The following is a 23,994-nucleotide window of genomic DNA, read 5'->3' on the forward strand; positions in this document are numbered from 1 at the left end:
TCCGTTGTCTCATTTCAAAGCTCTTAATTCTGTTTTGTTTTTTTTTTTTTTTTTTAAAAAAAGAAATCCCACAACAGTTCTCTCTGATGCCCTAAGGTAACTGATCTTCCTGGGACAGAGACGTTACTTGCTGATGACTCTAGGAAGTGGGAACACAGAGTATTTGGTTCAGGAGCCCCTGCTGCTTGTTTTACGAGTGGAGGACATGCCCTCCAAAGGCAGCATCTACTAGGGGAACGATACTAACAGGTACCTTTTATGGAGGATCTTCCATTGGTTACCCACTTTGTATGTACTGTCCCATTTCTCCTCACCACAACCCTGCTATCCCTATTTTATAGGCAAGGAAACTGAGGCTTTGGGTTTCCCAGGTGGCTCAGCGGTAAAAGAATCCGCCTGCAAGGCAGGAGACAACGGCTTCGATCCTGGGCGGGGAAGATCCCCTAGAGGAGGAAATGGCAGCTGGCTCCAGTATTCTTGTTTGGGAAATCCCATGGACAGAGGAGCCTGGCGGGCTACAGTCCATGCGGTGGCAAAAGAGTCAGACAGGACTTAGCAACTAAGCAACAACAAACTGAGGCCTAGAGAAGGTAAGACACTTGCCTGTAAGACAAGCAGCTAGTAAACGATGGCGCCTGACTCCAGACTCTGTGTTCTTAACCATATTTCCATACTGCCCCACCCCCACGCTGTATGTCAATACCTGTTTAGGGTAGGGTCACTGTCACAAAGTGACAATTCCAGCAACACCCCGCAGGCTAGACTCTTAATTCAAAGGAGACTAGAATGTGTGTGTTGGGTTGATACCTCACTGGTGATTCTCAGGGAGTCAATTCTGTCAGAAATGATAAATTTGAAAGAAGGCCAAGATACTTGTTGAGGAAACGTGTTTTCTTTATTTGTGGATGTGTACCATCTTCACAGTGGGCTATTGGAAAGAGACTGGGGACAGGCAGAAGGAAGAACAGGGCTACCGTCTTAGAATCACATCATCTTTTCTTCATATTAAAAGGCTGTCTCAGAGACATAACAGGCTCCAGCTCTAAGGGGAATCCAGTGTGAATCAGACATAAGACCCTTCTAGTTGGAGCCTTAACATGCAGTTTCTCCAGGTTTTCTGAGGAGGAAGGGAAGCAAGCGTCCATTGAGCACTAGTATTAAACACCCAGAATGGTCCCTGCCAGCCATGATTCTGGTTGGTTTACGAGGCGCCTCGGGGAGGAATGAGGCTCCCAATGGTATAATTATTTCAACAGCCCTCCCTCCCCCACTGGACACTGGACATTGTACTTGTCTTTTGAGTTCAACTTTTTTCCTCAGCTATAGACTGAAGTGACTCAGCAGCAGAGTGAAAATATGCCTTCTTACCAGGGTATGGAAGAGGCTCAGTTGTTTGCAAAGCACTTGGGAATTCTGAAAACCAGCAATCTGCTGAATGCAACAGGGGAGAGTTTGAGTATTTTCCTAGACCAGGGTGAGTCTGTTCTGATTGCAAAGGGGACAAAAGTTGAGAGAAGCTTAAGGTTTCAAGGTGGAGCGTTTGAGGTTTTATTAAATGACGACCTACATGGACCTGCCCCACTGGTTTTACCTTCCTGAGACTGGGGCAGGAGGCGGGCCGTGGCAGTAGGTGGTTCTGATATTTTGTGATTGCCAAATCCTCAAGTTGGGGTCAGATGAATCTGCCGTGCGATGGGGGAGATGTTATTATTGATGCCTGGTTTATTCTGTGGGGGCCGGGCTGGTTTGCCTTACTGTAATTAGATACTTGGGATGATTTGGGCATCTGGAGATGAGTGGTAGGAATTCCTTATCTGTTCTGTGAAAGAGAGTTCTTGCTAAAGATTGAGCCCATATAATTGGTCACCAGGTTTGAACTCGAAAGTTGGGGCTTCTAAAAAAAAAGGCTGACCACTTTACTATACTTCATGGACTCCAGGGGGCTGACAGAATCCACTGTGGTGTAAATAGGCCACGTGATCTAGCAGTCTCATCTGCTCCATGCTAGGCACACTGGCCTGCCTTCAGTTCTCCAGGAGCCCCTGCCCCTCCCATCCAAGCCTTTACTTAGTACTTGGAGTCCATTCTGTACTCCCACCTCCACCCCCGCTCCCTCACTTAGCTACATCCTCCTCACCTTTAAAGTGCATATGTGTGCATGTGCGCAGTTACTGCATCGTGTCCGACTCTTCGAGACCCCATGGACTGCAGCCCGCCAGGCTTCTCTGTCCATGGGTCTCCCCTTAAACATCACTTCCTCCAGGATGCATTCTCTGACTTCTCAGACTAACTTGCGTCATCCTGGTGTATGTTCTCTTTCATCTTATTCTTTGTGGCATTTATCACAATTATGAAACAGTGAGAGACTTGATTTTGGGGGGCTCCAAAATCACTGCAGATGGTGACTGCAGTAATTAAAAGATGCTTGCTCCTTGGAAGAAAAGCTATGATCAACCTAGACAGTATATTAAAAAGCAGAGACATTACTTTACCAACAAAGGTCCGTCTAGTCAAAGCTATGATTTTTCCAGTAGTCATATATGGATGTGAGAGTTGGACTATAAAGAAAGCTGAGCACCAAAGAATTGATGCTTTTGAGCTGTGGTGTTGGAGAAGACTCTTGAGAGTCCCTTGGACTGCAAGGAGATCCAACCAGTCCATCCTAAAGGAGATCGGTCCTGAATATTCATTGAAAGGACTGATGCTAAAGTTGAAACTCCAATACTTTGGCCACCTGATGCGAAGAACTGACTCACTGGAAAAGACTCTGATGCTGGGAAAGATTGAAGGCAGGAGGAGAAGGGGACGACAGAGGATGAGATGGTTGGATGGCATCACCAACCCGATGGACATGAGTTTGAGTAAGCTCCAGGAGTTGGTGATGGACACTGGTGTGCTGCAGTCCATGGAGTTGCAAAGAGTCAGACTGAGCAACTGAACTGAACTATGTTATTAATTAAACAAGTTCCATGAGAGTAGAGACTACCTTGTTCACGGGTGTGAACAAGGGTCTCCAGCTGGGTCTCCAGCTCCCAGCCTGGTGCCTGGCATATAGAAGGTGCTCAATAGAAATTACCTGAAAGAATGAACGAGGCAGGCTATTCAGATATGTCACTTAAAATTCATGTGGCCAGAGGACTTGGGTTACTGCAAAAGCCTGCTGTATCATTCAGGTTTGTGTGCGTTGCCACTATATCATCCCAAAGTCATCGTTTAGGAATGAGTTGCTGATAGCAGACTGATTTTACTTTGGGAATCCCTTTGCCATGATTAACGAACGGGACACCTTCAACGGGTACAGCTCTTTCCAACACTGGCATTCATACCTCTAGTCACCTCTGGAATTTGAACATCTCAATGGCCTATATTGGCTTGGAACATAAAATGAGATGGTTTAGAAAGTTAACCTTAATTGTGTATCATAACTGGCAGGTTCTGGCTTCACTTCCAAATTTCAATAGCTTTTCTCCCAATTCTCAGGGAGAGGGCGGCAGTCTGAGCATCTCTAGACTGATGTTTCTTGAAATTTGACATGTGCTTTTTATTGGCCTTTTTAGTGCCTGGCACTAACGTAACTTTCCAAGCAGTAGACATTTTGAGGATTATCAAAGGACTTTGGGATTCCTGTAAGGACAGAGCTAGCCGGGCCTGTCTAGGGCACCTAGAACAACCATCTTCATTTTGTAGATGATGAAAATATTAACTGGTAGCCACCAGAGCAGGAGACCCTGGGAGCTCACATTCTTCCTGGGGAGGCCGAGAACAGCCCAGCATCCACTGCTGGGAAGTGACAGGAAGACAAGGAGGAGAGGAAAGTGCTGAACAAGAAGCCACAGAACCAGCGGTGCAGAGCACGGAGTCCAGCTGCAGAGCACGGGCCAGTCTGCAAAGCCATCCAGCCTCAGCTTCCCACTGAGTGGAACAGTACCTGCCTCAGAGGGTTGTGATAATATATATCTAGAGCTGTGCTCAGCAGCTAGTAAGTTTTCTGTTGTTTTTTTTTGTTATTTTTTTTTTGCTGTTTATTTTCTAATTGCCTCCCCAGTGACTCAGCCGGTAAAGAACCTGTCTGGCAATGCAGGAGACACAAGAGATGCGGGTTCGAGCCCTGGGTCAGGAAGATCCCCTGGAGAAGGGAATGGCAACCCACTCCAGTATTCTTGCTGGGAAAATGACATGGGCAGAGGAGCCTGGTGGGCTACAGTCCACGCGGTCTCAAAGAGTCGGACATGACTGAAGCAACTAACTCTTATTTTCTAATTATTTCTTTCCATCTTTTATTTCGACCTGTGGCGGGGGTGGGGGTGGGGGGCGGGTCTTACGGCAACGTACCTGACAAAGCAGCAGCCAGCCAGAACTGAAAACCCTCTGAGATTTTTGCATAACAGTAACTGAGCCCCTGTGGTAGAGAACCACAACCTAGAGCATTTCAAAGTCTCTGCTCCTGAGCGCCCTGCAAACAGGGTTTCTTGGTGGACCTTTTCAAGCACCGCGTTAGCGACTCTTCACATCCCGATTACCAGTCTCTCAGATGCGGTGCGGATGCGTGTATTCCAAACTAAAGCTTCGCTTTTAACATCCTCTCTATTAATTTTCTTTTCCACATGTTTTCATCGGGGAGAGTTTTTAAAAAGAGCCTCGTATACAAGTCTAAATGCTTCTCATCAGCTAGTTACCAGAGGGGGTTGACACGGTTCATTTCGGTTACGAGGCTTTGGGGAAAAGGCTCTTGAGAAAATGACTCTCTCAGGCCTGCAGACTTGCCCTTCCCCTCTCAAGGAACAGAGTTCAATTTAAGGCAGCCTTGTCAAAGGGGTTGCCAAGAGGGTCTCCAGGGCTCTCGCTGCCACCTGAGCTACAAACTCTGCAGCTGAGAACAGCTGTAAGGGGGCACTGGGGACGGCTGGCAAAGCGCCTCCCGTCTCTCCCCATTTTCCCTTCCCCTCCTGCCCCTGTTGACGAGGCTTTATGCCGCCATAGCCAATTATCACCACCCACCTGCTCTTCCTTTAACTCACTGTTCTCATCCCAGTGATCTGTCATGGCTCCTCCCTTCTGCTAACTTGCGCGTCCTATCTCTTTGATGAAAGACCTCTCCGCTTACCGATAGAAGTTCCAAACTGACAAGCAAGACACGCAGACTCTGGAAGTTAAAGTTCCTTGCAGTATAGACAGCAGCATAGCACATGGAGTCCCTACCTGCCAGGGCCGAGCCCTGGTTCTGACATTTACCCATCTCGCCCAGGGCAACTCGCCTACAGTCCTGAATCTTCCTTCCATCATCCCCGGTGAGTTAGGACAGTATCTAACTTGGTTAGATACCCCGGTTATGTAAGGCTGAAATGGTTACATAAGGATGGTTATATAAGGTTATGTACCATGGTGTATTCAGGATGACATAAGAGATTGTTGCCTCCAACTAGAGGGACTGGTGGGCCGGTCCCACGTACCTACTTTCATGGCTGTTTGTCCCCAGAGATGAAAGCTCTGGCAGGTCTAATTCCTCTAGGACAGTGCATCTTAGAGGAGAAGCCCTGGGGTCACCTTCAGCATAGGTTTCATGTTGGTAACCAGGAGGTCCAGTCTGCTATCGCAGCCAAAATTCTACAATGCGTTTAACATGAACGCTTCTCTGCTCTGCTAGCTTATGCCTGCTTTAGGGGGGAAGCCAAATGCTTCTCGCCACCTGTCCCCCTCCTCCCACCTCTCGGTTCCCCCCCTCCACCGCATCCCCAGGGTTGAAGAAGCAGAGGGCAGGGAGGAGGTGTAAGGGGGAACCTATTTGTCCTTGGCTTGCTCTAGGCACTGTCAGAGCCAGGCCCAGGGGCCTGGGACAGCGCCCCGCCGGGCCCTCCAGCCTCTCCTCCAGAGCTCTCAGAGCATCTCCTACGCCGGCCCTCTAGGAGCACAGCCCCTGCCCACTCCTTCAGGCAGGAAGCCAGCAGCTTAGAGCCCTTTCGGAAGACCCACACTGACATGCCAGCTAGAGGTGCTGTGTTTGGTCTCTCATCACCCTCACAGCCCAGCCACACACACAGATCAGCACTTTGGGCCCTGCAGCCTTCACAAGCGCAGAGACTTCCAAACGCATAGCTCCCCTCTGCTGTAGGTCCGGGGGAGTTTTCAGACATAAATCAGTTTCCAACCCCCTCTGTGTCCCCTTGGCTTGCAGAGTCACAAATCAAGTTTTCTTTTTAACTTTCCTGGAGTGCGATTACATGTAAAAAGCTGTATATATTTAATGCGTACAACTCAGTGAGTTTGAGGATAAGTGTGTACACTGCTGAAGCCATCAAGGCCACAAACACGTCCATCACCTCCCAAAGTCTCCTCTTGCCCCCTTTATTATAGTCATTTGTGTGTGTACATGCATGGAATAAGAATACCTAATATGGTATCTGCCCTCTTAGCAAATTTTATGTAATACGGTACCGTTAGCTGTAGGCACTCTGCTGTGTAGTGGATCTCAGAACTTCTCTTGCATTGCCGAAGCCATGTTGCCTCTGGCCATCACCTCTCCACCTCCACCCCCATCCCAGGCCCTGGTAACCGCCACTCTACTCTGCCTCTATGAGTCTGACTATCGTAGATTCCACATACAAGTGAGAAAACAAAGAATCTGTCTTGCTCTGTCTGACTGATTTCATTTTGCATAATGTCCTCCAGGTCCATTCATGTTCTCACAAATGGAAAGACTTCTTGTTCAAGGCTGACGAATCCTCCCCTGCGTGTACACACCGCATTTTCTTTGCCCATTCATTCATCTGTGAGCATCCCGGTCGTTTCCCTATCTCAGCTATCACAAATGTGTTGCAATGAACATGGGTGTGCAGGTATCTCTGTGAACTTTTTAATAATTTCCATCCCTTTGGGCAAACATCCAGAAGTGGGATTGCTGGGTCATATGGTAGTTCTATTTATAATTTTTTAAGGAACTTCCATACTGTTTTCCATAGTGGCGACACTAATTTGCATTCCCACCAACAGTGTACCAGGTTCCCTTTTCTCTGTATCTTTGCCAACATCTAAGTGATCTCCACGAAGCCACTCTCAGTCCGTGGTGAGGGGAGGCACACAACTCTTCACAGAAGGCCTCTGATTTCCCATGTCGGCTGACTTCTCAGCATCAACCCCTTCTGCCAGTGAGGGGCCAGGAGCTATAGGGAATAAGACTGGGTTTTCTGATAACCTCCTCTACAAGCCCAGCATCTTGCTTTATGCCATAGGGGTAGGTGCCATCTATCATCTTGTGACTTCATCCCACGCTGTCAGAACCCTGTCATATACACATAGGAGCTCCTCCACCACAGAACTCACGCTTTCATCCAACAAAGTTATGTGCACCTGGGCACTGGGCTAGGTGGTGGGAAGGTACCACTGAACAGGACAAATGCGAACTACACAAATTATTTCATTCCAATGTGGTAAAGGCTGCAAAATAAAAGGGTATCTCTGAGAGTGAGGAATACGGGGACATGGGGCAGTGAGGGAAGGGGGCAAGGCCTTCTGGAGAACTGGCATTAAGGATGAGGAAGAGAAGGTAGGTACCAGGAAGAGAGAACACGTTTGAAAGGCCCTGAGAGGAAGGCCTTCAGCATCACTCACTGATTGCACATTCATGCAAATCGCTTCTCATTAACAAGCGCCACCATTTAGGGTCTTGCTTTTCTGCTGCTGAATGTTGAGCTTTAAGCCAACTTTTTCACTCTCCTCTTTCACTTTCATCAAGAGGCTCTTTAATTCTTCACTTTCTGCTGTAAGGGTGGTGTCATCTGCATATCTGAGGTTATTGATATTTCAATAACTTTTGAAAGTTATTGTTTTAAGCCATGATATTCTGAATGTTGGCTTAAAGCTCAACATTCAGAAAACTAAGATCATCGCATCAGGTCCCGTCACTTCATAGCAAATAGATGGGGAAATAATGGAAACAGTGAGAGACTTTATTTTGGGGGGCTCCAAAGTCACTGCAGATGGTGACTGCAGCCATGAAATTAAAAGATGCTTGCTCCTTGGAAGGAAAGGTATGACCAACCTAGACAGCATATTAAAAAGCAGAGACATTATTTTGCCAACAAAGGTCTGTCTAGTCAAAGCAATGGTTTTTCCAGTGGTCATGTATGGATGTGAGAGTTGGACTATAAAGAAAACTGAGCACCAAAGAACAGATGCTTTTGAACTGTGGTGTTGGAGAAGACTCTTGAGAGTCCCTTGGACTGCAAGGAGATCCAACCAGTCCATCCTAAAGGAAATAAGTCCTGAATCTTCATTGGAAGGACTGATGTTGAAGCTGGAACTCCAATATTTCGGCCACCAGATGCAAAGAGCTGACTCATTGGAAAAGACCCTGATGCTGGGAAAGATTGAAAGCGGGAGGAGAAGGGGATGACAGAGGATAAGATGGTTGGATGGCATCGCCGACTCAATGGACATGACTTTGAGCAAGCTCTGGGAGTTGGTGATGGACAGGGAGGCCTGGCGTGCTGCAGTCCATGGGGTCGCAAAGAGTTGGACATGACTGAGTGACTGAACTGAACTGAACTTTCTGTTGCTGAACTTGGTTCTCTCCATGGCAGCTTTGCCCATGCTAAGCGATTCTGGGGAGATAACACCCAGAAAGGCCAGACATGGTTCCCTCCTGAGGTGTAGTCACTGGAGGTTACTGCCTCTCAGAGGCATCTGAGTACTTGACGTTCCTTCCTTGGGGCCTCCTCCTGCTGCTAATAAGTTCTGAGGAAAGTTTCCAAAATTGAGAGACACCGATTAAGTGGCCAGTGGCTCCCCAACCGGTCCATTAGCTTTCACAGGGATAGGTGTGGGCTGGGGAGAAACAGTGACCGCCTTTCCCAGGAATTGGGGAGCCCACAGTCTCCCCTGAGGCTGGAGGCTGGTGCAGAACAAGCATACAGGGAGCCAAGGCCAGGAGGTACCTGCCGCCGAGGGGAGGCATCTGGGGTGACGGCAAGAAGTCTTGGCCATGATGACAGAGCCCTATCAGCCAGAGGCAGTTTCTCTGTGGAAAAAAAGAAATAACATCCGTACTACTGAAACTGCCAGCCCATTCTCTCTGTTGTCAGCAGTCAGGGAAATCATCTGTGGTGTGACTCTAACAAAGCAATTGGTGGGCAAGCAGGATACGAAACAAGAGTGGAGAGAGAGAGAGATCCCAAAAGGTCGGGGAAGCTGAAAAAGGCGCTTCAGACAATAAAATGAGGTAAAGCAGGGAGGCGAGGGGGCTATTTGCTTAAAGCCCACTTTACAATGGACAACGCTTTGTGCCTTGTCCAGGCTTTTCCGCAGGTGTCCTCAATGAGTCCTCCCCTTAAACACTTTAAAGCATGAAGTGGGACATCCCTGCAAGAACAGGCCAGAGGGTCAGGTGGCATCATGTCTAGGACAAGAACGGAACTCTTGCCTTTCCCAGCTGACACCCTGAGTGCCCCCCACATCCTGCCAGTGCTCCTTGCCTCCCAGACTTGGTGCTGATCCCCCAAATTTACCTGGTGACATGGGTGCCCCAGGTCTCCTTGGAACTGTTTTTCCTCTAAGAGTCCTGGAGTAAACCTCTTTTTACAGGATGTAAGATATCCATTTCCCTAGCTGAGCTCTGGGCCAGCTATTTTCCATTGCCTGGGCCCCTTCAACCAGGCAAACACCTCAGTCCGCTCTCTGAAACCCAGCCTTCTGCTCTGTTAACCCCATCCTTGAGTTCGGGCCATTCCACAGATCACTGATGGTGCCCCCTGGCATCCTCCACTATCTCAACCATCCCCTCCACCTGTATTCTGCCCAGAGGTGGGGTGCGCTCCATCACAGTCAGACCAAGTGCCCACCTAAGTGGAAACAGAATCTTAAGGGACACTTCCAAGCAAATCAGTTTCACCAGATAGCTTTCTAACTCACTGACCATAACTGGTCATTCAACAAAAAATCACTTTGTCCTTTATCTTTTCTTTTGTTGAGGGAAAAAAAAAAGAGTCATTTATACCTTTACAAAAATTTCAAACAGCACCTAGTAAATAATGTACAAAGTAGAAGACCCCTGTTCTCACTCCCCTGCTCTAAGCCCCAAAAGGCGCTGCAAAGGGTACATATTCATACACAGTTTTTCCTTCTGTTCAAATAGGATATCGAACTGTAGGCCTGCAGCTTAATTTTTTTTACTTAACAACATGACTTGCACATCATTCCATTTTAGTCCCTGTTGAAGTCTTTCATTCTTTTTAAGAGTTGCATGGTATTCCACTGTTTTATCATAATTTTATAGTTTAATCACTCCTGGTTGAGATTCAGATTATTCCTGGTAGTGAAAAACTAAAATCATTACCAACAATAGCCAGATAAATTCTCTTTTCAACTGGTCAGTATCCCTCCTGACAAAACTCGACCTTGCCCCCACTCGCTAAATCCTCTTAAAGCATGAGAAAGCCATAAAATACAAAGACTGTTTACAGGATGTTCAGAAATAATTTACAAATGTACAACTTTTAAATATTGTGCATCAATTTCTAAAAATGATCAAGGATATTTTGTTTCTCGATTTCAGCAACCTTGGATGCTGTGAATAAGGAGAGAAGAAAAATGCAAATTTCCCTACTGACAATTCTGGGCTATTACATCATATAATATGCTGCATTGTATGTTTATTTTATATGTTTAGCATTTAAAATAGTTATTAAATTCTGTTCTTGAACCATAATTTTGCATGCATCTGGTTTAGCTCTACTAAATGGATTTAAGACTCCCTCTCAGTCCTCTGACACTACACCTTCCTGAGACTTAATTTTGATTCATCCTGTGGCTAACCAGATTGCGTTGTCCACTTTTCTCTATAATTGAGTATCTCTGTTGAGAAATCTGAGGTCAGCCTACTCTTTCCCTCCTTATAGGAAATTTTATTTTTCTGCCTAGATGCCTAGGAATTCTTACATTGTCCTTAGATTTCAGTAGCTTGACTCACTCTGTCATTGTGTTGATTACTCTGTTGTCAGCTTTTTTCCTCTGAAATCTCTTCATCGGCAAAATCAGATCATACTTTGTATCAGTGGAGTTTTATTTTTGACATTTGTATTTCCTGCTGCATTTGTTCTGGTCTCTACTTCAGGGATACCACTACCCCCAGATACTGACTGGCTGTTGACTGTCTTTAATAACTGCTATCTTCCTTCTATTTAATTTCATTTATTTGTTTTTTTTTTTAATCCTGTAAATGCTATTTTATTCTCTCTAATCTGACCTCTGCACTGCTGAATATGTTTTCAACATCTGTTCTAATGTGGTTCTCATTTCTAGGATGTTTTTATTATCTTAAATTTCTTTCATAACTCTTAACTCACTTTAAATTCAGTTCAGTAGCTCAGTCATGTCCGACTCTTTGCAACCCCATGGACTGCAGCACGCCAGGCCTCCCTGTCCACCACCAACTCCCGGAGTTTCCTCAAACTCATGTCCATTGAGTCGGTGATGCCATCCAACCATCTCATCCTCTGTCAGCCCCTTCTCCTCCCGCCTTCAATCTTTCCCAGCATTGGGGTCTTTTCCAATGAGTCAGTTCTTCTCATCAGGTGGCCAAAGTATTGGAGTTTCAGCTTCAACATCAGTCCTTCCAGTGAAGATTCAGGACTGATTTTCTTTAGGATGGACTGGTTGGATCTCCTTGCAGTCCAAGGGACTCTCAAGAGTCTTCTCCAACACCACAGCTCAAAAGCATCAATTCTTCGGCACTCAGCTTTCTTTACAGTCCAACTCTCACATCCATACATGACCACTGGAAAAACCATAGCTTTGACTAGACAGACCTTTGTCGGCAAAGTAATGTCTCTGCTTTTTAATATGCTGTCTGGGTTGGTCATAGCTTTTCTTCCAAGGAGCAAGCAATTTCATGGTTGCAGTCACTATCTGCAGTAACTTTGGAGCCCAAAACAGGAGCAATTTCATGGTTGCAGTCACTATCTGCAGTAACTTTGCAGCCCAAAAAAATAAAGTCCGTCACTGTTTCCCCATCTATTTGCCATGAAGTGATGGGACCAGATGCCATGATCTTAGTTTTCTGAACTTACTTTTCCTTATTCTTCTTTGATCTCTTTTTTATTCTCGAATCATTTTTGAAAGACGTATTTTTCTTTTATTTCTTTGGGAGAAGAGGTAAATGTGCATCTGAGATTCTGTGGTTCACTGGGATAATTCTTTTGAACAGCAGCCTTCATCTGCATTCTGATCATTGCGTTTCTTTCCTCCTTTTCACTTCTTTTTAAATTTGCTCTTGGTCTTACTAGTATGCCTCAGTCTGCATGGAAACACGGACTTTGCTCTGAAGGGAATGCTGTCCTGTCAGGGCTGGAGAGGAGGGTGAATATGGAGAGGAGCCGTGGGTAAGCTAGGGCAGCTGCAGGGTTCACACTGGGTCTGATTCAACAGACTCAAGAGTAGTTTAGCCACAGTCATCGTATTCTGTGACCTCCCTCATAAGGGAGTCCCCTAAGCCCGACGTCAGGAAGGATGGTGAGAGACTGTGGCCCTTGAAGCTTTTGTTTAGTTGTTTACATCTATTTGTAGTTCCTTGTTTGACTCTCATCAGCCACTGTAAAACTGGCTGCCATTACCACTGAGTCATCCTCTCTGCTTCGCCTCCTCAATAGGAATTCTATTGAGGGGGAAATAAATATGTCTTGCCCAACAGTGTCCTTCCATCTGCCTCACCATCCTCTCTTCTCTACTATGAAGAACAACCCCCACACGAAGTGCATTTGTCTCGTGTCCCAACCCCACCTTCAGTCCTTGGTCTGAGGAAAGGAGCATCACCTGGGCCACTTCCAGCTTTGAGAGGAATCTGAATCCTAACTGCAACCCAGAAGGTGCGTCTCAGCTCTCTACAGCCTCCCTTGACTCAGTCCTGATTCACTAATCTTGGCAGATAATGTGAGTTTGAGATTTTGGCTATTTCCAAGTTTCGTTGCAAATGGACTTTTTCTATCAAAATTTCATCCTTTTACATTTCATCCCTTTTGTAGGTTTCATGGAAGAGGGTAAAGAATATAAAACACGGGTAAGATGAGATATCTCTAAGCAACAACAGTATTAATTAAAGGCATTAAATGGGGTCGGTGGATGGTCACCATTATTATGACGGTGATAATGATGATGAAAGCCACTATGGAGGGACTTCCCCGATGGTCCAGTGGTTAAGACTCCACACTCCCAATGCAGGGGGCCTGGGTTTGATCCCTGGTCACGGAACCAGGTCCCACATGCCGCAACTAAGAGGTCACACCCCACAACTAAAAAGATCCTGCATGCTACAATTAAGACCCTGCACAGCCAAATAAGTGAGTTTTTTTTTTTAAAGGCACTATGGAGAGTGTGACCATGCCCTTTGAAGGCATGATAAAAGTTAAAAGGAAAGAGAAGAAATGATGAACCACATTTATCCTAAGTAACCTGAGGTAGGGGGTTAGGATGACAAGACAGCGGGCTTTTCAATACAGATATGGGCTCACCTCTCGGGTGGTACAATTACTTTATGCCCTCAATGAAATCACTCTTCTCTGACCGTCTGTTTTCTGTTCGTTCAAATACTCAATATTTCCAGTCTGTTGTCAGAATCAAGTGGAATAATGCAGGCCAAAGTCCCTACACAGTGCCCAGCTCATAGTAGCTATTTCATAAATGTTTATTTTCTTTCTGAATTAACTCCACTTGTTTATTATGCTTCATCCTTTGATTGCCATATTTATGCTGCCATATTAACTATTTAATACAAAGGAAGATTTTGTTTTAAAGATGAATGTTCTTATCAACCTGTTTATTACAGCTGTTATGTAATTGTATAACTCAACGATATCACTGCTCTACGAACCTTATCTCTAAAAGTATTAGTCTGACTCTTTGCAACCCAATGGACTATAGCCCACCAGGCTCCTCTGTCTATGGAATTCTCCAGGCAAGAATATTGGAGTGGGTAGCCATTCCCTTTTCCAGGGGATCTTCCCGCTCCAGGGATACAACCCAGATTTCCTGCATTTCAGGCAGATTCTTTACCTGGTCTGAGCCACCAGCTGTCAACCAATATAAAGCTGGTATAAGGAAATGGTATTACCATGATGTACACTTTATCTTATATCTTGTCTTTTAAACAGAAATTCTAACCCCTTCTTTGAGAGGGAGATGCCTGTAACAGATTTGAACTGGGTTTACCCTGGTACATACTTAGACAATTTCTCTACTGATTCAAGGTCATCTCTCTGAGAATATTTAGCATCTGCTTGAGGCTGGCTTAGAACCTTGCCACTGTTTTCCACAGAGGCGCAATATTATACACATAAAAAGAAAATAGGTCAGAATCTTCTGTAGTTGTGCTGCCTGGCTCCTCAGCTAAAGGTCACTCTTAATCCTCCTGCAGCTCCCAGAACGCAGTGTGCAATGTTTTGTTTTGTTTTAATATTCCAGAAAGGAAATGGCTTCCTTAAAGAAAACCAGGGAACACATTTTTTCCTCTTGAGTGCAAAGGACCCCCAAGTGGTTCACAATTCCATTTAAAACCCTGCAAAGCTGAGTTCTGGGGAAAATTCAAGATGGTATTTTTCCTATAGTTAAATTCTGAGACCACATCCCTGGATAGAACCTTGGCTGGGACTTTCACCATCATAGTTCTGAGAAAGGGGATGGAAAATGGAGAGGACTCCATGGGCCAGGGTCACCACACACAAGCACAGAGAACGGCAGTAGCGTGGCCTGAGAGTTTCTGAGCTGGGGCCGACGGGAGACAACACTGCTGCTCAGAAAACACAGAAACCAAAAGGAAGTCTGCAGATGCGCCGGGACAGCTTCAGGCTGCTGTGAAGGATGCGCCCCAGAGCAAAGGGCACGGATACCCGCAAGGCTAAGCTGGAGAGCTGCCCCTTGCCCCCTTGGCGTTCCCACTGCTTACAAGGAGCAGCAGCTGCCCCCAGATCTCCATCTTCAGCCAACCTGGTCCATCTTCCAGACACATTGGCAGTTCCTCCATCAGCCTGAGGACCGTCCACCAGTCAGACGGCACGCACTTCAGAAACACAGGTATTGTCATAAGTAAATCTGTCGTTCTCTGAGTATGGCCTCACGTCTTCATTTCTTAACCGACCACACTACCTGAAGTCCATTTTTCTATTCATAGCAGTTCCCTCATCCAGTTTTGACACAACCTTTATCAGGGCAGGCATCACTCCCTCTGACATTTGTTTGGAAATACTGTCCTTGTGACTCAGGAACAAAGAAGTACGTAAATGAGCATGCAGGTATCAGCCCTTTGATTTACTCTCCCTCTATTTTCCAAATGCTTCTTTATCCAGGTAACAGACAACAATATGTACAAAAATAAAACTAGACTTCAGTTCAGTTCAGTTGCTCAGTCGTGTCCAACTCTTTGCAACCCCATGAATCACAGCACACCAGGCCTCCCTGTCCATCACCAACTCCCGGAGTCTACCCAAACCCATGTCCATTGAGTCGGTGATGCCATCCAGCCACCTCATCGTCTGTCATCCCCTTCTCCTCCTGTCCCCAATCCCTCCCAGCATCAGGGTCTTTTCCAATGAGTCAACTCTTCACATGAAGTGGCCAAAGTATTAGAGTTTCTACATACAAACACACATAGACATCTAACACATGTAAGTGTATAAAATCTGGCTCATGCCCATACAACTTACGGCAAAAGTTGTACATGTTAAAAGAAAAACACTGTAGCAACATCCTCCCCTTAAAAAAAAAAAAAGATGCCAAAATAAAAATCTATGTCACTGAAAGGTTAAAGCATATTACTTCTAAGCTCTGTTAATCCTCTTGCTTCCTGGAGCACACATTCTATATCAAGATTGCCTAACTGTGGACATTAGTACATTCTTTGCTTCTTTAAGCCTCTAAAACAAAACTAGCTCCCCCAAACTAAAATAGTGGGTATTGTTTCTGTTTCTACTGACATTGGGGAGTGACTGAAAAATGTGTTCACTGTGAAACCGGTAAAAAAAACAGCTTGTTTGGTCCACACTCTGCAGCTACCCCAGCTCCCAGGCCTGAAGCTGTACTAAACTCTGCCCAGCCTGGGCTTATTCAAATGTCCGAGCCCAAACACTCCTTGCCTCTTCACATCACGCTAGTGTGGGCCTTAGCTTTTCTTGATCCTGATGTTAGCCCACGTTTGTACGAGCCTTCTTGGATTCCCTGAAGGCCCTGGAAACCCTTACCTAAAGTCAAGATGATTCCAGAAGTTTATTTCGACAAGTACGCTAAAACCCTGACTACCTGTTGTAAGAATACCTGCTCACCTGAGCAAAAGCACAAAGCAGGCACATGTTGCCTCTAGTTCCCAAATGCATTTTACGTTTCCTTCTTGCCATTAAACAGATGAATGCCGTTTGGAGAGGAGCTGTGAAAGTTGGGTTTATACGCAGATACATTAAGAAGATACAAGTAATGCTATTCATCTCAGTCCGTGGGCCTGTCCTCTGGGCCAGAGGTAAAGAGGCCACTCCAGTAGGAGTGTTTACCTTAGGTCCACAGACATCCAATGGGGCGTCTATATGGTATTCCAGGGATCTATATATTTGGATCGGGGAAAGATTTATTTTCACTAATCTGTTACTGAAATTTAGTATTTCTTTCAATTATGAAATAGGGAACAAACCATAAGAGTTACAGTCACCAACCATTGTTGTCAATATCTTGAAATATCATTAACATTCATCACTACTTTGAAAGTACAACACTTACTAAACCCACCAATACATCTCACTTAATGTACTAAGAAGCATCTATGTTGCTTTATCACTTCTTCAATACAATTGGTTTCCTTAGCATCCTATGTATTCTGTTTTATACTTTTCAGAATCATTCTGAGAAGTGATCCAGAGGCCCTACCAGACTTCCAAAGGGGCTGTGGCTTAAAATCAAAGATTGAGACTCTGTGCACTAGAGTTTCGCAGACAAGTTTGAATTGCTGACTTATAAATACATCAATCACAACTGAAACATGGTGGATGATAATAACCAGTGCTTAAGGAATCTGATTTAGGCATGGGCTCCTACCAGGTGTTCAGCCCTCTTGGGTCAAGAAACTTCAATGAAAGGGTGGAGAGAAAGAGAATCTCTTGTCAGCAAGCTTTGGAACTGCAAGGCAAGCCATTGCATAACTACTGCCTTGATTCACTGGTTGGACGCCTTTATTCAGCTTGCTGAGATTATGATATTCCTGTCTTCAAGGATGATTATAGGTTACTAGGCCTACAGGTTCAAAACTGCCCTCTGCAGCTATTTGTCAATTCCTCTGACTCTTGATTCATTGCCTATTGAGTTCCCAGTTCTTTGCCCTAGAAGTTCTGGCTTATTACTCTGACTTATGGTTTCACTTAGAACTTTACAATGAAAGACAGTTCTCTGTCTTCAACAGAAGTTGACTCCGTAGTGTTAGGTCCTTCTGGCCTTGAGATGACTCTTCCCTTAATTTCAGCTGATTCATATTCTCAACGCCTGACTCAGCGTCATGACTTAATAATGATGACATCATTTTCAGCTCATGAAATTTGAAGAGAACCAGGAACAGGAATAGAGGAGGAAAACGTGTAAAACGAGGGGCAGGAAGAAAAGAAATACCAAATGGATGACTACCACCGCTCCTCTGTCTCGGAATAAAATAGAAACTTTACTAATAGCAATGCATAATTTGCATCTGAGTAGTCATTATTTTGTTCGATGTCCAAAACAACTCTGTAAACAGTTACAAAAGCTGAATCTCAGAAAATCTGAAGGATCAGCCATCTGCCCTAGACTAGAAAGCAGCACCCCAGCTGGTGCAGGGACCTAAGCTTTCTGCCCTTGGGGCGTGGGCTTCTTCTCGCAACACAAAATCTGAAGAGCCCAGAGCCCTCGAGGGTGCAGATCTAGGAAAACTAAGCAAACAAAACAAGAACTGTGTGCTGGTTGAAAACTAAACGATACTGTGGGGGAGGAGGGGAAACCTGTAAATACAGGCACAAATATCACATTTTCTTGAGAGAGACGCTTCCTCATGTTTATAACACTCCTTGAAGACAGAAAAGGACAGAGAAGAATTCTTGACCAAGCTAAGCAAAAGAAAGAAACAGTAATATACATGGAAGATAGGATCTAACAAAATAAACTAGAGGTCAAAAACAGTCGAGGCTCTACTTTAAGTCATATTTCAATTTTTTGACGAGTTTATTGCTGATCTATTCCTGCTGCTGCTGCTAAGTCACTTCAGTCGTGTCCGACTCTGTGCGACCCCATAGATGGCAGCCCAACAGGCTGCCCTATCCCTGGGATTCTCCAGGCAAGAACACTGGAGTGGGTTGCCATTTCCTTCTCCAATGCATAAAAGTAAAAAGTGAAAGCGAAGTCGCTTAGCCGTGTCCAACTCTTAGCGACCCCATGGACTGCAGCCCACCAGGCTCCTCCATCCATGGGATTTTCCAGGCAAAGTACTGGAGTGGGGTGCCATTGCCTTCTCCTAGGTTTGGTTTATTTCAATATATAGGCTGAAACATTATATCGCATTACCCACTAAACAGTCTGTTCTATGATACAAATAATAATACTCGAATTTGTAAAATATACTTCCTATAGAGTTTTCTGAATAATCTCTTCTAACAAAAATATTGTGACAGTCTTTGATTTTATTCGGAACTAAGGGAATAACTTCAGCTTTGGGTGATTTTTAATCTGTTTTTTTTTTTTTTTTTTTTTCATGCTCTCTTTCCCAACCACAGGGAGATCTTAGCTCTCAGAAAAAGAAGAGGTGGGAAAAAAATGAAAAAGGATGGCAGGCCCCAGGCTGGTTTCTAAGCATCATGCATACAAGCTGTTGCTACACAGGTTTCCAGATCTTGATTTGATTCTCAGGGGCCAGAGCTGTGTGTGTTCCACAAAAGGCCCTTTGAAAAAACTCCTCTCCCTTCCCGGTCTGACAAAGCCCTGGGCGACTGACCTTGGAAGGGCGGACACGTTGGTCTCTGCTCTCCCATGAAGGACGGTGAGCCACGCTCATCTGCCTGGGGCCCGTTGCCTACTTCCTCCATTATATTTAGCTCTTCGGTCATTTTCCTAATGAGCTATCTGTTTGCCTCCAGCCTCCCAGCCAGAAAATGAATGTGTGCAGATCATACACTGAGTCCCTGGGGCTCGGGACCTACAAGGACCTGTTCTATACATTTTGAAACCCACCCACTCCAGACCCACGCCGGGTCTTCGCTTTCCTCTGTTTGCCCTGTGACTGGACTGGGACCCTGTTCTCTCCACGCACCTATGCTCTCTCAGATGACCATCTCCATAGCTGCCCCTTCCCACCTTGCCAGGTATGCCAAGGTAGCTTTACAGGAAGACTGAGCATGTGCTTGGGACAGCAGCGCTCCAAAGAGCAAGAAAGAATTCAAAGTATTTTCACCAATCGGGAAGTTACCATAAGAAAATCTTTTATATTTATGTTGTAGCTTTGCACAGGTTTTGTTTTGAATTATATATGCTAAGGGAGAATGAATCTTAATATTTTTGATTTGTGGGAACTCCAGTCATCATCATGCCCTGCTCTCTAATGTCTGACAGACTGGTTTTCTACCCGCCCAGTGAATCTTCCATCCAAAGCTGATGTGACTCAGGGAGTTAATCCTGCCAGAAACAGGGACTTGTTGAACCTCAATTTGCCTTAAGATGAACTATTTAGCTCCTCTGGTTCCACCATTCCACGCTAACAACCCAAGAAAACTGCAGTACATTCAGTTTTTAAAGCCAAATGATACTTTTAGCAATGGCAGTCTACAATCTATTTTCAAGGAGTTGATGAACATCAAAAGAAACCAGGTTATCTCTTCACACATGTAAAATGGTGCATGACTCCTCTCTCCTGTCTCCTGAAAGACTTATGTGCATATTTTAATTAGATCCCCCAAGACCCAATACATAAAATGGACATTAATTTTTTTTTTAAGGTTAAGACCTAGGAGGTGCTATGTAACCCAGCTCTCCCTAAACCTTGAAAAGCAGTTTGCACAGAGATGGTGGAAAAGCCCACCATCTCTGTGTCCATGAGTGTGAACTTGGATGGGCAGCAGCTGCTGTTCTTAAGTAGTTCTCTGCTCAAGGCAACACCAAAGGATGAAATAAATCTGGAGATTTGGGCTTGATTTAGTAGCTATTAGATATTGTCAAATACTTGTGAGCATTTGATTTTAGAACGCTTGGATATGGTATGTCGATACATAAATTTGCACAGAAAATAAAAACCAGGTGGAGACTGCACCTCTTTCAGAAGACTCAAAACAGCATTTCTTAAACAACAACAAAAAATCCACTACATTGTCCAGAGCATTTAAAAGCTAGTGTAGGTTTTTAATTTGAATTAAAAAATAGTTTGGGCTTCCCTGTGGCTCGGACAGTAAAGCATCTGCCTCGCAATGCGGGAGACCCGGGTTCCATCCCTGGGTCAGGAAGATCCCCTGGAGAAGGAAATGGCAACCCACTCCAGTACTCTTGCCTGGAAAATTCCATGGACGGAGGAGCCTGGTGGGCTACAGTCCATGGAGTCGCAAAGAGTCGGACACGACTGAGCAACTTCACTTTCACTTCTCCCTTTCTTTCACTTTTGAAAAAAATATAAAAACTATATACAGAAGATCTAATGATGTGATTCGCAGTGAGAATTTCCAGATGGTATTTTCAGAGCTCACACGACCAATCCCTCCCCTCATCCCCGACACCCCACCTGTAGCTAGTCTCCCCCTGGCTACTCCATGCTGGGCAAAGATGAAGGGACGGAAGGTGCAAGTCGAGTTGATATGATGTGCCTGCTTCTCCTCCTCTGGCCCTGACAGGAGAAACCATGAGGCTAGGATTTGGTAAACATGAGAGTCTTGCTCAAGGCTCTAGGGACGGGAAACTCAAGCCCTGGCAGAGGCCAAAACGCCTCCCAGTTTCCAAAAGTGGACAGTCAGGCCATGTTTGAGCCCCGGGACCCAGCCGCACCACAGTAAGCCTGGATGGCCACACTGTGGCCACATCAAAGCAAAACACCAAGCAATTTCAGGGACGTCTCCCCTGCAAGTTTCGGATGGAAATGCAAGTGGGAGGAGAGGCTGTGACGGCCCCAACCTCTTACCCTCTGGGTCTTGATCGTCTCAGCCTCTCCAGGACAAACTGCCCCGCTCTGTGGTTTGGGGTTGGCTTGTGGAGACAAAGAGTGTGTTGAGCCTCACACAGCAGATGGGAGAGGCAAATCTCACTGATCACCGCTTCCCTAAAGACTGCCCTCCCACACCCATCATGGAAAAGCCCTCCAGAGAAAAATCAATCCCCTGGCCTTTAAACCTGCCTTCTGTCCGAGTCGGAGGTTGCCAAGCACAGAGCCTTATGGGGGCTCCTATCACAAAGCAAACAGGGCCCGGGTGGCCGGAAGGAGACAGCTGCTCTTTAAAAGCTTTTAAATGCTATTATATTTTGAAAGCCACTTGCTGGAGAGGTGAGTTATTTTCTACTCCTCCTTCCCCAGAAGCACAGCCATTAAGGTTACCTGGAAACCTGTCCAGGAAGCATGTGGCAAAATAGCAACCAGTCAACAGAAACATCCGGGTCGGTCATCTAACAGGAGATGGTATCGCCAAGGTCACATTTGGGCAGAGGAGGAAGAGGGAACGTCACTCGTTGGCAGTCCCTGGCTATACTGGGGGATGGTTCACATGTACATGTGGGAAGGGGGGCCTTGTTCTTAGCTTGGCTGGGAGGGCACCTGGTTGATCTAAGTTGGAAACAAGGGAGATCTGAGATCAGATCATACTGAAGACTGCCCCGTGGAAGGAAGAACCACAAGGAGAATAAAAAGGTACTTCGCTGGTGCCGCTAGTGGTAAAGAATCTGCCTGCCAGTGCAGGAGATACAAGAGACACAGGTTCAATCCCTGGATTGGGAAGGTCCCTGGAGGAGGGCATAGCAACCCACTCCAGTATTCTTGCCTAGACAATCCCCATGGACAGAGGGGCCTGGGGGCTACAGTCCATGGGGTCACAAAGAGTCAGACATGACTGAGCAACTGAACAACAACAACAACCCTTTTGGAGATGTGACAGACACCGAGAATGACCCAAGAACATTGCTTTTTAAGTTCCTAGAGCAAAATAATACAGCGGGAAGGAGTATCTACTGCGGGGGACAAGAAGATTTCAAAATGAAGGTGATCTTGAAGAGTCTTCAACAGCAAAGAAGATGGGAGAAGAGATGGGGGGTGGGGCGGTGGCTGGTATGGTGTGTTAGCTGGACCTGTGTGCTATGGACATGAAGCAAAATAACCAGGAGATGAGTTGATAGAATGGAAAAAGTACAGTGTTGTTGATTTGAATGTTCTGGGCTCCATGATTGTAGGGGTAGGAAGGGGAGATGACTCCTCTGTCTCGTCATAACCTTAGCTCCAGACTCTTAAAAAAATAGCCTTTCATGTTATGAAAGGCTTTTTTTTTTTTTTTTGCTGTTTCTAAAGAGCTTATTCCTAATGTGTATTTCATTTCCAACCAACACCCTTTCTATGTCAGATGAGGTGATAAAATTTGTAATTATAGAGAAGCAGCAAAGCTGTGACTCAGCTGTTTCCCCAGGCAGCCTTGCCCACAGACACAAGGCTTGGGGAAGGCCAGCCGGCATGAAAAAAAAAAAGAGACAGGGAGAGGGGACCACGGCAAAAAGTGGTACGTGAACGTTCACTGAATCCATCTCCTTTGCTTTACCCCAAAATATATCCTTTTTTTTTTTTTCCTGATTTAGCATGAAGATGGGTAGCTAATGAAACCCTGTAATTCTGGAAGGTCAGTTGTCAGGAAACTTGTGGTAACTCAGCTGAAAGCTGTCGGACAATTCCTGGGCTTTCCAGCCACCAGTCACCAGTTCTATCAGGGGCATCTGTGCAAGTCGCTGAACCATGGCCTCAGATACCTGAGCAAACACAGAGGCTCAGACACTAAAAACACCGCCAGGAACTCTCCACAAGGCCAACAGCCCTCAGGAAGAGAAGAGGGGTGCATGATAAAAGCTAAGCTGACATCCCACACTCCTCTCAAATTACAGAAAACCAATGCTGTCAACCGGAGAAGACTGAGCAATACACCAGCCCACACACTTCACGAACACCAGGCTCCTCCTCAGGCCCCATTTTCCTGAGAAGGATACTCACTAGCGTGCTAGGGAATGGGGGTCCTCGCAAGCCTTCTCGAATTGTCAGTTAAGTTCAGTTCAGTTGCTCAGTCGTGTCCGACTCTTTGCGACCCCGTGGACTGCAGCACGCCAGGCCTCCCTGTCCTTCACCAACTCCTGGAGTTTACCCAAATTCATGTCCACTGAGTCGGTGATGCCATCCAACCATCTCAGCTCCTGTTGTCCCCTTCTCCTCCCATCTCCAATCATTCCCAATCAGGGTCTTTTCAAATGAGTCAGTTCTTCGCATCAGGTGGACAAAGTATTGGAGCTTCAGCTTCAGCATCAGTCCTTTCAATGAATATTCATGACTGATTTCCTTTAGGATGGACTGGTAGGGGGTACCTGATCTCAGCTCCTCTGAAAACGGAATGTGGCACGTATCAGACAGGCACCTGGTCATCCCCAAGCACCTCACAAAGGACAAAAGACACAAGTTTAAAGGCATGAACTGGAAGACTCGGTTGCAACTCTGACATACTACAGTCTCGAGAGATTCACTTAAGTTCTCTAGGAATTTCCGTTTCCCCGTTTCCAAAATTACACAGAATAGACAACCTGTGTGTGCATGTATGTCTGTGTGTGTGGCCTTACTGCTGTCTACTGCCCTGATGTACTGGGATCAATTATAACCTATTACTTAGCCAAGTGTCAGTGGGCATTTCCCCCCCCCCCACATAAAATACATATATAAAATTCACACACACACACTTAGAAAGAATGTGAATCCTTTCATTTTCTTCAACCCCAGTATGTTCTTCTGAGCGAAGAAGGAAAGGG

The 23,994-nt window shown here is 45.6% G+C and overlaps 1 long non-coding RNA gene across 1 annotated transcript; it reads left to right on the forward strand.

Annotated features, from left to right (window-relative positions):
* The first annotated feature begins 11,959 nt into the window (after positions 1-11,959).
* LOC112586817 lies at positions 11,960-17,680 on the forward strand. The gene is made up of 2 exons (XR_003111255.3): positions 11,960-15,054; positions 16,378-17,680. It is a non-coding gene; the product is annotated as an uncharacterized LOC112586817 (long non-coding RNA).
* Positions 17,681-23,994: the final 6,314 nt, after the last annotated feature.

Source organism: Bubalus bubalis, chromosome 9 (genome assembly GCF_019923935.1).
Source record: "Bubalus bubalis isolate 160015118507 breed Murrah chromosome 9, NDDB_SH_1, whole genome shotgun sequence".
Taxonomy (NCBI): Eukaryota; Metazoa; Chordata; class Mammalia; order Artiodactyla; family Bovidae; genus Bubalus; species Bubalus bubalis.